Below are 16351 nucleotides of genomic sequence, written 5' to 3'. Positions count from 1 at the left end.
TTGTCAGCATTCATTAGAACCACATTTTCCTCTCTAAAGGAAGAGATTGCATTTCATATAGGGTACTGCTCTTGTCCTATCGAGTTGCAAAAATCAATATTTTTTTAATCTTCTTCTTAAAGATAGAAATACATTCATTTGAAGGGATAGGTGTAGCAATATTAGAAAACCCTTTATGAAGACACAAGACATTCTTCTTAGATTAATGATAAATATAAACATTTATCTCCCTTAAACCTTTGACTTATTTAAATTTCACCTTTAGGAAATTGATTTTTGTTCACTGTCAGCATAGATTTAACATTCTAGAAATCTCTTTTAGATATAGCTCGGTGGAAATAGCCATGGTACTTTCAAGCTCTTTTCTAGGGGAGAAATTACAAAAATAGACTTTCTTTGTACTAAGTCATGCCATTTCTTCTGCAACATCAGTGCACTTGCAAGCACTTAAACCTCTTAGTCACACCAGGTTCTCAGTGTGAATGTGTCAGAAAAAAATATTTTATGCATATTTTGATATCAGAACATTTCATGTTACTACCATGGCATTTCCAATTCCTCTGTTGAGACTTCATTAGTGCTAAGGATGAATGAAGATGACAACTGAAGTTTAAACGTGTTCCTGTACAATTGCCAGTGGAGTCTAGATCCAGAATTTCAGAGTGTCACAAAGGATCTGAACCTGCTTTATTCATGTTCAGGTACCCATAAACAAATAAAATAATACACAAGTAAAATAATAGAACTGGTTGCAGTGTATGAGCCTTATTTTATGCTGGTCTCTTAGAGATAATTTCAACAAAAATGAATATGATTATATTTTGATGAGAATCATTCCCAATTTTGTCTCTTTTGAAATAATGTATGATATAATATTAATGATTCCTTGTCAAGAGATGAGTGTGGCCTCTGAGAGACAGTCAGTAAAATCCTTATTCTAAAATCATGAGGTTGGGAGAGATAATAACGTGCCTAGCATTTTCAATCAGATATGGTTATGTATATATGCTGATATACACATGTATACACATAAACATCCGATTGTGTGCATGTATACATACTTGCAAATAATGAATACATTCGAATTATCGGCATTCCTTCTTTTTGTATTAAAGAGTTTTTCAAACTTCCCATCATCTTTCAGAATATCCAGAAAAATATATGCTATACATATTTAAACTTTAAATAAAATAGGACTTGTACCTTAAGTTCCATTAATATATTAATTCACTTTATATATGCAGAAAAATAATACTGAGATTAGAAGACAATACGTTAGGATGACAAAGGTCAAAAGACCCTGATTTTAATTCTGGTTGTGTTGTCAGTCATGTAATCTTCAACAGGTTAGTTATAAAATCTCTATGCAGCAGTTTTCGGATGTATAGAATGAGCATATGACTATTCTATCTCACAAAGCATTTGGGAACATCACATTAAATTTTTTATTAGAAAATTTGAAGATAATTAAGTCCTAAAAACATAAATATTATTATTATTAAATGTTATAATAAAACGAATGATACAGCAGAAACAATACATTCTTTAATCTATACATTCTGATGTACAAATTTCAGTGATTTCTTGAATATTTTTCTCTATATATACATTTTTATTAGTTTGGTTTCCTACATATTTAGTTTAATTCAACAAATATTAATTGAGCACCTAGTATATGCCAATCTCTGAAATTGGCATTGCAGGGAACATAAAATTAATAAGAAATAATGCCTGCTCTTAAGGAGCTTACAGTCTCTATTAAGGAAACAAGACAAGGACCCAGTGGTTATAATATAAAGCAAAATATCTGTTCCATAAAAGAGGTGTGAAAAGGTGTTATGAATTTCAAGAAGCGTATCAGGTAAAAAGATGGCATTCGACATGAATGTTCAAGAATGGGTAGGACTCCCCCTTTCTCACCCCCTGCCCCTAGACCATAATTCACTTTAGCAAAGTGAAATAGTAAGGTAAAGCTCAAAGAATTTAGAAAGGTGAGTATGTTCTAGGCAAGTTATGCTTTCCAGTAAAATTGAAATGTACAGAGATCTGGCAAGGTATATTAGACATATTTAAGAAAAGTTGTGGGTATTAGCTAGGCATTTGTACCTCAGTCAGTATGTAAAAGGTAGACACTAACAATCCCTGAGAAGGGGACTAATATGTTTAAAGCTCCACATTCTTGTAAGAGGGTGGGACCCTATTTAGGAAGACCAATTTGGCAGGGGCAAATTTGGGAATAGGGCATAAGGGAAGCATGAGTTAGGATGCTATTACATTGTATGGACAGTAGAAAATTTATATTAATTTCTGTGAAGCAGAATGGAATTTAAAAAAGGTTAAAAATGACAGAAATGAGGAGGCAAAACTGATTACATTTAGAACACAAGGGAAATGGAGGCAAAGATAGTTCAACAAGTTTGAACATAGTTGAAATAGTTCACTAGAAAAATGGTAGCATAATGGTGGTGAAATTAACAAGATAAAGAATCCAGGAGAAGAATTTGGTTTTTAGGGATGAAGAGCAAGTTGATTACTGATTTAGGGTGTAAAGAGTAATATTCAGCATAAATCTTTAATCTATATAAAAGATGCAGGCCTGGAGTATGAGGTCGATTTGAACATCATCCATGAGAGGGTAGTTCTTGTAGTGGATGGGATGGAACTAAGAAGAAAAAACTTAGACTACTGGAAAAAGTTAAAGACAGAAGTATAGGTGGCATGTGAAGTAATAGATAGTATCCAAAACAACGAGAAAAAAACAGTGAATATGATAACATTTACCGATGTTGGTAATTTCAAGGAGTTGGCAATTTCAAAAAAATGTGATAGTATGAAAAATAATAAATTGAAGATAATGAATCTTTGGGAAAGTCTTTGGATTGGCTTTTACAGGATCAAAGTGGAGGGAATATAGTCATTCACTGTTGTTTAACAAAATATTTGACACATTACTCTGAATTAAGAAAAAAACAACTGGTGGGGCGCCTCGGTGGCTCGGTTATACATCCAACTTTGGCTCAGGTCATGATCTCACAGTTCGTGAGCTGGAACCCTGCTCAGGCTCTGTGCTGACAGCTCAGAGCCTGGATCCTGCTTCAGATTCTATGTGTCCCTCTCTCTGACCCTCCCCTGCTTGCACTCTGTCCATCTCTCTCTTAAAAATGAGAGAACTAAAAGAGAATTAAAAAAAAAAACTTAAAAAAATTGGTAAGCAAAGTCAGTGTTTCCTCTGGTTTCATAGAGCTTACAGTGCAGTAAGGGAAACTCATAATAACCAAATATGTAAATACTTAAAAATTTGAGAAATGTTCTCAAGGAAATTAGAACATATAATAGAAGACACCGATTTGATCTAAATGATGAAAAGTTTCTCAGAGGAACATCTGCATAAGCTAAGATCATGAATGAACCGGGCAACAGGAAAGGAAGGCTTAGATTATTTGAGACAAGGAACAGCAGACACCCAGGCCCTAAGTATGGAGCAGCATTGGAAAAAGTGAAGAAAATCTCTGTGTCTGAAACAACATGAGCAAGAGTGAGAGTGGCAGGAGACTTGTTTATTCTTCACCGTAATTTGGTGTCAGATTATGTAATATGATAGGTACTGGGGAGTGTCATTACCTGGTGAGCAAGATAAGGCTGGATTGGTAAGAGAAGCCAGATCATGAAGGTTTTCTTATGTGACTTTAAGGAATTCAGTCTTCATTTGGCAAGCAGTGAGAAGCCATTAAAAGTCTTTAAGAAGGAGAGTAAGTTTATATTTGTATATGTTTTTAAGATAATTATATAAGCCACAGGTGGAGAATGGGGATGGCAGTATTGAAAGTATAAGTCTACAGTGAACAGCTAAGGCAGTATCCTAGCAAGAGTTCATGGTAACTTTTTCTAGGGTAGTCACATAAGGGCTGGTGGCAAGTACATAGTTTCCAGATATACTCAAGAGACAAAAATCAGCAAGATATGGTGATGGATTGGACATAAGGGACAAAGACTGAAGGAGGCATTAAGGTTGATTCTCAGGTTTCTGGCTTCTATTTTGATTGTTGCTGCCATTACAGATATCAGGAATACTGGAGAAGCAGCTATTAATGCACCAATGTAAAAGGAGGTTTTGAAATTTTTATTCAATTGTGATAATGAAAACCATCAAGTTTGTCACACAATTGTAGTCCTATTTCTTACCACTAACAAGCCTTAATCAGATGCTTGGCTGATACTCTCAGTGTGTGTCCATGGAATTTACTTCTCTAAGAACAGCTAATTGGGATGGAGTTTGAATCTTCAGGACCCGCCTCATTAGCACATACCCAAATCAACAAAGCTAACCAGGCCAGAAAAGATGAAAAGAAATGCATTCATTTTGATGGAGATTACTCTCATGTGCTGTGTACTATTTTCCAGAATAAATAAATACAGTTGAGAGACTACAATTGAGATCAACAAATAATTAGTGTATAGGAAGGAAGAGATAAAAGTGGAAAAACAGTCCATTATATCATCTCCATTATATCATAAAACAGAAATTCTGCATATTTCTTCTGAAAAGTAGACTTTTCATTGTTATTCATAATTAAAGAATCATTAATGAGTTATTTTCATTAACTTAGAAACAGGATTTTTGCTGTTTCCAATTAATATATCCAATCTGAACTTTGAGTTAAGTTTACTTTGCTAAGTAGAGCTTATTTTAATTCTACAACTTTATCTGGTTACCTCTGACTATGGGTAACATTAAATGATATTTTGCCCTTGACAATTATCCTGTTTTCACTGCACCTCTTTGAGGACTCATCAGCAGATAGGGTTCTCCTTGCTGTCTTATGCCTCCATCTAAAATGATTAAAGCTCTAATTTCTAGGCCACCCAAATGTAGACAAGATCACTTTTAAACAATAAAATCTCAAAATTTCCCTACACTGAGCCATTTCTTTTCTCTTCGAGGAGTTTTTTTCTTCAGTGTACAATGTTTATATACATTTAATGCCCAAAAAATTAAGGATCAAAAGAATAAGGTATAAAAGGAAACTTTGCTAAATCATATCTACCAGACATGGAGAATGTTATACATATTTTTATACATATATACATATTTTTATAAATATATCAGACTACATGTAATATTTAACCTAACAGTATGTAGTAGATATATTTATATGTTTTAAAGTTCAAGCCCATTTAAAAAATAGATTTTTGATTCTCTCTTCCATAACTAAACTATTGTGTTAGTTTTGTTCTCTCAGAAAAGAGAACCTTATCTTTGAGACAAAGTTTTAGGACAAAATCTTATCTGGATGATGATTACTGGAAAATTCTAGTGGAGATATAAGGAAGTTATAAAGGGAAGGAAAGGTAACTAATAAGGATATGCTCTTAATCCAAGGACCCCAGTGAATGATTGACTCGATCCTATTTGGGGAACTCTGGGAGTCTGTACAACAGATATCTCAGTGTTAGTCTTTTTCAAGGCCAGAAACCCAGGGCATTATACATTGAAGGCTGCTAGTGCAGCAGGACAGGAGGATGGTTGTGGTGGATGTTAATTGCTGGCACTTTTGAGCTATAGTGCATGGTTAGGTCCTGAGGTAATCTCACACAATCGGCAGTCTTCAGGCTGCAGTGTGGTGGTCAAGCTAGAGTGGATATGGGAAGAGCACAACCATACTTTCATCAACCATTCCTTTACTGGTGGACATTTAGATTGTTTCCAATTTTTTTCACCATTATAAACTGCCATAATATTCTTATACATGATTATTTGCATGGTTGTCCAATTTTGCATGACAATTCCTATAAGTGGAATTAAAGACAATTATGACAATTAAGGACAGCAATCTTTGGGTTTGTTTGCAATGAAGAGAGGCAACTTCTTATATGAAAGTTTTTATGGACTTGTCATACATCATATATCTAACTTTAAATGTAACATTCTAAATTTAGATTTAACATCTAGAACAGTTAAATTGCTAGCACCATTAATTTATTTTTTATACCTTCTCATTGCTATGAGAAAATGTCAGTATTTTGAACTAAAATAAATGTACCTAAAATTTATAATAGGACCTAAAATTTGTCCAATTTTCCATCTTAAAGACAACATTGATTATAAAAGAATATAAAAGAATCAAAAGCTTTAGTAACTTGGGCTAGATAGACAAAGAGTTCTTAACTGACATCACAAGCATAATCCTTACAAGGGAAAAATAATAAATTAGACCTACCTCATCAAAACTAAAAACTTTTTCTCTGCAAAATACCATGTGAAGAGGGTGACAAGTCCAAGTACAGACTGAGAGAAGCTACTTAAAAGCCATATATCCAGCAAATGATTTAATGTGTAAAATATAAAAAGAGTTCTTTAAACTCAAAACAAAACACAAGATACAATTAGAAAACAAGCAAAGGGCATGGCTAGACATTTCACAGATGAAGATATTCAGATAGCAAATGAAAAGGTATTCAACTTCATTAGTCATTAGGAAAATGAAAATTAAATTCATGAGGTTTTACACACCTATCAGAATAGTTAAGATAAAAACAAATAGTGACAATACCAAATGTTGGTGGGAATGCATAGAAACTGGGTCATTCATGCATTGCTGGTGGGAGTGAAAAATGATATACCCACTCTGGAAAACAATTTGGCAGTCTTTTTTTTTTTTTTTTTTTTTTTTTACAATATTTAACACTTATCTTGGAAATGGAAATTTACGTTCACACAACAGTGTATACATGAACATTCATAGCAGCTTTATTTGTAATGGCCCCACACTGGAAACAGCTCAGATGTCCTTCAGTGGGTGGTTACACGAAATGTAGTACATCCATACACCACAATACTGTACTCTGCAATAAAAAGTTACAAACTACTGGTTACATGACATAACTTGAATCAATCTCCAGGGAATTATGCTGAGTGTAAAAAGTCAGTCCCTAAATTGATATAGCATATGATATCATTATATAACATTCTTGAAATGACAAAATTGTAGAAACGGAGAACAGGTTAGTTGTTGCCAGGAGTACAGGATGGGTTAGAAGAAGGGAGTCAGGAGTGAATGAAATGTGTAAAATAGAAGACAGCACTAAAGGTGTTCTTACGGTGATTGGACTGTGTGTTCTGACTTTGGTGGTGGATACATGAACCGACAGATATGATAAAAATACATAGAACTGGGGCGCCTGGGTGACTCAGTCTGTGACATGTCCAACTTCAGCTAAGGTTATGATCCCATGGTGTGTGAGTTTGAGCCCCCCTTCAGGCTCTGTGCGGATAGGTCAGAGCCTAGAGTCTGCTTGGATTCTGTGTCTCCCTCTCTCTGCCCTTTGCCGGCTTTCTTTCTCTCTTTCTCTCTCTCTCAAAAGTAAATAAACATTAAATACATATATAGAACTAAATACACACACATATATAACTATAAGATGTAATTAGTGAGGGAAACTGGGTCAAGGGTATATAGAATCTCTCTATATTATCTCTTGCAACTGCATGTGAATTTATAATGATCTCAAAATAAAAGTTTATTTTTAAAAAACACACATCGTTCCTGTCTAGAATGTAAACACATATATGAATCTCAGTGGTAACTTTTGAAGAATGTCAACCTTGTGCTTACTCACTAGCATTTGTATAATGTTTCTAACTTAATTTTTTATATCCTAATATAAGCATGATTATTCCAAAAATAATTTACAATATTAAAGTAATGCCAGAGAGCTTATTTCATTTGGGGGCTATTTCATTTCATATCAGATAAATAATATTAGAATATTTAAGTAATTAAAATATTATAGAAAATTCTTCCTTGTCTGTTTTAAGATGAAACAAGGAAAAGGAAATAAGGGTTAGCTATTCAAAGAGTTTTTAAAGAACCTATTTTAAAAGATCTATTACTTTATTAAACGAGGACATTAAAAAAACAAAATTTTCTCTCTTTGCTAAATACTTAATTTGCATTGCCTCATTGAATCATTACAGCATTATGAGGTAGGTACTATATTACCATCCCATTTTTATAGGTGAGCAAAGACTTACGTGGTGCTTAGTAATGTTCCACATTTTGTAAAGATATTAGCTCACTAATTAGAAAACACAGTACTCCCTTTTAAAGCTAAGAGAACTGAGGGAGATTATGCAATGAAAAACCCTGGCAATCTGATGCCACACCTTTCTATGTTATCTTCAGGGTCACTCAGGCACAGAGACTTTAAACTATCTGTGCAAGGTCACACAGCTACTAGTGGTAAAAAACAGACTTTGAACTTGGTTACTTTCCAATGCACTGATCTTTAACAAATTGTGGTTATTTCGATCAATAGATCAGCATTATTTAAGTGGCTTCTTAAAAACCTATGCCTTCTCCCTTCCCTCAAAGTCTTTCGAAACAAAACCACTGGTGCCAAGATTCTAGAATCTGTGTTTTCAACAACGATTCTAGGAGATTTTGATTCACATTAAAGTCAGAGTCCAACTGCATTACAAGATGCAGAGCAGATTTCCTGTGAAGGTCACATGAAATATCTAGTATAATTATAAATGATGCCATATTTCATCAATCTTAAGGTTAATTTTTTGTTGATTTGCAATTTAACATCTCTGAAATAGGACTTTCTGTTAGAAATGATGGTGTCTTATAATCACAATAAAAATGTTTTTTCTTCCTAGTGGTATGTAAAATAATATTATTTTAGACTTGATAAAGTATGGAGGTTCATTGCTAATAAAATACAAAAGACATTGCTTATTAAACATTGTTCTTTTCAGTCCTGGGTCACACTATGCAAGGGTGACCATCCACATGCAATGAAAGACAGGGTGATGGAAAGAAGACCGGAAGGCATCCATCATACAAAGATTCATGTATACCATGGTGAGTCACTAACAATTATGGGCTAGAACGGATGAAATGAAAACACTTTGAAAATTATAAATCATTCTACCACCACTGTATATTTATGAATGTGGATGTATGGGCTTGAAGTAAGATTATTACAAAAAGTGGACATAATTTGAAAATGCTCATCACCAATCTGACGCATGTGCAGTAGGCATTATGATTCTCAACTCTAGACTAATCTACATACTGTGAATCCACATAACCAGGAAAGAGAAATTGGACAGAGGAGCCAAGTTGTAACCATAGTCACTGCAAAATAAAAAAGACAAAGCAAGAAGAGTGTGTGGTAAAATATTTGCATATATATTTATTGCAATTCCTTTTCAAATTTACCTCATCAAAATATTTTATTTTCATTTTTTAGATTGTCTCTCTACCAGATGCATTTGGTTATGTCATCTTATTTTTATTTCCTTTATGTTAATGTGAATGCTCTGATTAGATTCATTTTTCAATGCATTCTCCTGATCTATTCACATTGTACCCCTCTTAAGTGACTTCTTTATATTTCTGTCCTAGAAGCTTTATCATTCTGTTCTTTGAGCCTTCGTGTGTAACTGACAGACTGACATTCCTTTCATTCTGTCTGTATTTTATGTACTGGGTATGTAATTTGGACCTGTCCTCAGGAAAATTGTGAAGTGAATATAGTCTTTGAAACCCCCTACCTCTCCTCTTTGCATGCCTCCCCTTGTTGTCCCTTAGCCTCATCTGGTAGGTCAACGTATTCTCAGCCTATTTGGTTAGATATTTGAAAAATGTGAGCTAATAAGAATGTTCTCTGCAAATTTTAGAGAACTCTAGTATTAACAGACTCTATACTACTTATGGTTTCACTTACTTAACAATGTATGTAGTTGCCATGTACTAACACTGTACCATCTTTTATTTTGGGCTTATTGGCCTGTTGAATTGTGTTAATTTGGGAAATTAAAACATAGACTTCAAAACAGAAACAATGAAAATAACAAAATTAGTAGTTCTCTCTGTTCAACACAATTTCCAAATTTGAAAATTAATGTTTACATTTTTTGTTCCATATACAAAAGAATCTAGTTTATTCCACATAAAGTATTCCCAGAACTAAATAAATATATTCCTATTTTAGTAATTTTTATAATTCAATTATTGTGTAATTCTTAAAAATATTTCCATGTTTAAATATACTTTATTTCAAGTTTAGTGGATAATTGGATCTCAAGCAATATCTACCACCATAAATTCCAGAAAGCAGCTAAGATTGAATTTAGCTAGAGCTCATGATCTCTGTAATAGAAAATGAAGCATAATGTTCTATAATTAATACATTTTGGTTGAAAGAAGACATACATGTAGTATTAGTCTCATGTATAACGATGGCATCTGACACAAAACATGCAGAATTCATCTCATTTTCTTCAGTTTAACGACATAGTAATTTTGTTTGCAAAAACATTGACAACATATGCCCTTTTATGAAGAGATATAATCACTTTCTGTTAAACTAAGAAGTGCCAGGAAATTGTGTTGCAAATGCTTATGCTGTTATTTCAGTTGCCTTGACTTCTCATTTTTCTCACATGCAGGAGGCATCTTCTGTCCGTGAAATTTCATTGATTCTATCACTGAAAGGTGACATTGCTGCTTATTTCCTAGGTTCATTGAATAAGTTCTATTTTAAATATAGCTCTAAATCACAGATTAATTCAATAACCATTAATTCAATAACCTCTACAGAACCTAGATAAGTTGAAAGTACTTACTCTTGTTAAAAGACACAGTCTTTGCCCTGGGGTAGGTTACAGTTTCAGTTGGGGAGCAGATATTCAGATAACTAAAGAATACTTTAAAGGAATGTAGGTACTATAGGAAGTCAAAAGATAGATAAGGCCCTTAATTTGACTATTAAACTAAATAGCTATAAAGAATAAACAGTATTTTAATACATAGTTAAGGGTTGGTTTTTAAACACAATTAGTGTGTCTCTGTTAATAATAATTGTATTCACTTTTCTATAATTTCACAGATATTCTTAGAAATATAATACCAAAGATAGACAGGAAGTTAAGCTATGCAAGCTAATTGTTAGGATTCCATTTATACTTTGGTTCACTCAAATCATTGTCAAGCACTATTATTTTTTTCCCTCAGAAGACCCACATTTAGCCTACAGTGCCCCCCATGAAATATGTGACTGAAACTATCTACTTGGATAACATCCATGCTATAATCTTCAATCAATATTTTACATATCATACACAAGCCCAGAGTTACTAAATTTAGCCATAATTCTTAAATCACAGTTCATTCAGGAGTATTTTTTAGTGCCTGCTTGTTTAACACAATCTTATAAAGGATCTTTCACAAAGTATGTAAAAATCAACACATATCTTTAATGGGCTAATTGTGCTTCATTGCAGTGTTGAGTCTATAAAAGATTTTTAATAGTGAGAGAAATGATGGCATTTTCACCTTAATTTGAAAATATAATTGCCATTCTAAATAGCTTTTTTTCTAACTTAAGTACTTATTGACAGCAGAAATTTCCCCCAAACACTAATAGAGTATTTAACATAATTGCATTTATTGAAAGAAAATCCAAGGGAAAATAACATACAGCTATCTGAAACTAGCAGAAGTAAAATATCAAAAGAAAAAGTAAGTTAAATCTAAATTTGAGATCTAAAATGTAACTAATATTCAATATAAATTCAACACAACGTATACTTAATTAAACTTATACATTTAAATATACTGATGAGATCCAAGAAATAAAAGTGATATCCTAGAAATCCAGGATAACAAGAGCCATATGAAAACAAACTGAAACTAACAAGCTAATCCCTAATTCACAGAATTTACCATCATTTGATTGAAAAATAAGAATATTTTTTAGCTCAACCCATGGAAAATTAGAACAATTGAAATTAAATTCAATCAGTTGTAAATATTCCCTTGAGAAAACGATTTCATTTTTTACCCCGAGTTTAACCTCTACCCTACTCAAAATTTTGAATTCCAATTCCTTAATTTCAATATACTTAATGTGGGTTCAGGATAGTAAAATCACGACTCATATTTTATTAAACTTTATTCTAAAATGGCAATAAAGTGATCCATATGGAAATATGTGGAATAGTTCTCTCTCCCTAACTCTTCAGTTCTGTTTCTAAGCAGACATCCACATGTGACGGACTGATTCTGAATGGACATATTTCCCATTACAATCTCAAGTCTTTGAGTCCTACTTTTGCTATGTAATAACATATATTTATAAATATTATGGATACTCAGCAAAGAGCTTTTTATACCAGATTTGAAAAAAGTTCTGTCCGTTCGTGGTAGCTTTTCTCCTACGTTGAAGTAAAAAGTGCCAGAGACTGCTTTTAAAAAATAAGCGCTAAGAAAACTGATTAAACTGGTTAGACACAAAAGGAACACTGGAGGAAAGGAAATAGCTTGGGATTGAACCCTATGATTTTATTGTTTTCACAGAAAATGCAATAACTCCTCATTGATACCAACTACCCAGTTGCAAGAAGAGTATAAACCTTCTGCTTTGTTGAGACACAGGTGAGGCAATTTGTAAGAAGTAGTCATCAACCAAAAAGGAAATGAGTTTTCAGTAAATTTTTTTCCAGTTTAAATGCTGTTGTGAGGCCCTGATCTTTGAAAGCACGTTAAAAAAAAAAAAAGTTTTTTTGTTTTGTTAAAGAAACTGCATTCAAAAGAATCCTTTGAAAATCACTCTATCAAAATCATATTAGTTGGTCACCATCTTTCAAATCCCTAATCAAAACAAAATAGGTCATGAAAAATATCACAACCAGTTTCATGCAGTCTTAAGCATAGAACTTAATTAATTGTTTTCCAATGATGCATTTTGACAGATAAGTTTATTATAAAGTCTTAAAATAAAAATGCATGTTTGGTGAAAAGTTAGTACAGTTGTCATTCATATTTTGCCATATTTTGAAATATAAAAGAGTGGGATTTTATTATTTGTAATATAATGTAACTGACTGACTAGCTGGTTTGTAATTCTGATTATTGTAGTTATCATAATTCATTGCCAAAGCCAATTCTGTGATATATGTAAAATGAAGTCCCATTAGTTTAGCCTATTGTATGACATTGTAGTGCACCATGCATCTTTCAGGTCTCTAAAAGAAAATTTAATGGCAGGCCAAACTTCTAACTTACTAAGTACTATGAATCACACAAAACAAGAAAACATTTCAAACCAGGGATACACAGCGTGTTATAATTCATCATGGAACTAACAAAAATAGGTAGCAGGAAAAAAGAAAAACACAGCACAGTATATGTGTATACTAGAGGTAAGAGAAGACTCAGAATTTTTTAAAGCACAAAATAAAAGTTATGACATTTTTAATGCATAGGCAATGAGTATTTAATATAAACCCTACAAATATGACAGGGTATCTTTTTCTCACTTTTGGGTTTGTTGGAAAGGAATAAATATTGGGCATGATTTGGCACTTCTGGAAGATTTAGTGAATTTGGTGAATCTCAACATATCTAAGATGTTATCAGTTTTAATATGCACTTTTATTTTATATATCACTACACAGAAATACTACCAATTGTAACTAAAATAGGCCCAGTTGCAGACATGTTAAATGTGGAGGAACAAGCATTTTTGAACTAAGGAAACAGAGTTAGCTCCTAATTAATCAGATCTATTAATGACCTGGACATTACGTGGTGTAATCTTTCTTCCAGAAAATTAAAAGCTCTATTGCCTGATGCCTTCCTATAAAGTACGACAACAAAAAAATTGACATAAATTACACTTAAAATATGTTATCAAAAAGGAAAAGGGGAAATATATTGGTGAGTTTAACTCATCATAAATACAAAAAAATTTTAGGAAAAGATAGGCAGTTGATAAACAGGTAAGTGGTTTAAAGTCATCATTATTATTACTGATGTTAAACAAGAAATTACTTAAAGCAATTTACACTTCACTTATCCCAGCCTTTTAAAATTTCCTGCATTTTTATTCATTTTCTTTCAACTGAACATTTGATGGGGAGTGAAAAACATTGATTCGAATTCTAAGTTTGGTGTTTTACAGAAATGATCCAGAACCCACTTGCGATGTATATTCTGATTTATTACCATATCAATAAATCTGATTGTTTTGCAGTTCTTCTGCTTGCCCCTTTGTTCCTGGCACTCATCTGCATTTTCTCAAAAAATTAATCAAAATTAATTTTTGAAGTACCAGCCAGTTCTCATGGACTTCTGAAGCTATGCGAAAGGTTATAAAAAGACTTTAGTATTTTATGAGTGCGTTGTAAAAGGACTGAAAACTTGCACTTACAGCAATTTCTTTGTGCAGTTAATAGGAGAAAAGTAGACTTGATTGTTTTCCTGGAAAGGACACATGTATATCCAAATATTCTGAATATAGATTTTTTTTTTTTAGTTTTTTTCAAAAGTCTCACTCAAATCAAATTCAAGATAAAGGAAGAAGGCAGCAATGAGCTAAGCCTGTCTTTAGATGTAAAAAAATTTTTTAATAGTATCAGCAATGGGTGTGCAAAACATCAATTAGAAAGGATGATCCACTAATATGGGATAGTGGAAAGAAGTGGTGAGTTGCCACACAAAATGGAAGTCAAGGTGAGGAGAGTTAGTAAAACATGCCCCAAATATTGTTTACTTTAATCTCTTTGGTTTGATAAAACAGATGGTTGACTGTAATTGTGAAAATTTTCAATATGCCTGATTTATTCAAGTAAGTTATAAAGCTTCTTAGTTAATTCTGTTTAATTTAAAGGACTTGGTTTTAGCTTGATTCTATCACCACCTAGCTCTGACTGGTCCTCTCTTTCACTATGAAAATACACATTAAATTCCAAGTTCATATTTTACTTTCATAAGTTTGACTTTTATTTTACATGTATGAAAAATATGGAAGAGTGCATCAAGGGTTCCTATTAAATGCTTTCCTGCCAACATTAAGGTGTCTGAAGCTCTGAAGGTTTACCCCATGGTATCATAACTTGTATATATAGCTAGTCTCATTTTGGTGACAAGTAAACATTGCTCAACAAACACACATACCGCTTTGCATACCTTACCTGGAAAGAGGCTTTATTGAACATAGCTGTAAAATTATCTTTTAAGTTGAATTACTGAATTTGCACAAACATTTCTACAGAATTTTTTCTTTTAAAAACCAAGCTTTATCATTTTTCCACTACATTTTGTTGTGCTTTTTATATTAATATTTGCAAATGTTATAATTTAATACTTATTTTCCAATTACTTGCATAATCAGTTTTTTTTAATCCTGGGGTGTTGAAAGAACATATAATAATAATAATATTCTTCTTTAGACAAAAGTCTTTTTAAATGAAGTTAAAAGCTGAGATAATTTAAGGAAAAAGATCTTCAAATTTTCATAACCAACAGGTTTAAGTGAAATTTACAATGCATTGGAAAACTGGCTGGTTAAAGGTATGATTTGTCCTCAGGTAGCTCAAAATCATTTTTACAGGTTTTTGTTTTTTTGTAAAAGTGTTTTTAATCTCGGTAAAATAATAAAATAATATTTCACAATTTGCACAGAGTCTGACTAAAGGGCAGAGGCATATTACCCTCAGTGTTTAGAATAAAGCCAGATTTTTCAGGCCCAGTTCCGCTGTAGAGTTTGTACGCACTGCAATCACAAACATTTTCTTTGCTCCCTCTAAAGCTAGGGCCAATTTCATTTCAAATGGAGGTTAGAGTAAAAAAATCACTCTTGTGTTTTACCACCTTCTGCGCTAAGTATTATTTTAACAACCTTTTGCTCTGGTTGACCCATTTAATAACCTGGAAGAAAAAAGTGTTGCTCCCATGTCTGGTCTCAATGGAAGTTATTTTCTGATGGACAATTAAGCCGAATGGCCATGGCTGTCTAGGAGGTCCAACAACAAGTATTTCGTCTGCATGGGCTTACGCAGTAGCTTCGGTCCTTTCTTCTTCAGAAGCGGCTTTTGTTGTCTCGCCTATAATTTGCACGTTTAGGCTCTGTAGTTTGTTTACAAAATAGTTTTACACAAACCACTCTTAGCTGTGCAAGCTTCTGAGTTGAAAATTATTCAGGCTTGTTTCATTGAAGGCACTTGGTTTCCATGGCAATTTATAAAAGATGGTGGTTTGGTTTCTTCATTGGAACAGATGACTTAGTTTGGGTGTTCAAGTGGCCGCGAGCAAACTCCGATAAGCCTGTGTAATATGTAAGCCCAGGTTTACCATCCTGGATAGTAATGCATGCAAAAAGAGACAGCATACAGTTATCTAGCTTAGCCATGGGAGGAAAACAAATAATAACAAGAAAGGTGGGATGGGGACAGGTGGGGAGGAGCATGAATGTTTTAAATAATTCTGAGTTCGGGTTATTTTCAAGGAAGGGTAACAACCAAAGGTAAAAGGGCCTACATTTATTTAATTCTCTATGT

Source organism: Panthera uncia (assembly GCF_023721935.1).
Source record: "Panthera uncia isolate 11264 chromosome B3 unlocalized genomic scaffold, Puncia_PCG_1.0 HiC_scaffold_1, whole genome shotgun sequence".
NCBI classification, from domain to species: Eukaryota; Metazoa; Chordata; class Mammalia; order Carnivora; family Felidae; genus Panthera; species Panthera uncia.
The sequence above is the reverse complement of the archived record's forward strand: the minus strand, read 5'-3'. Positions refer to the sequence as shown.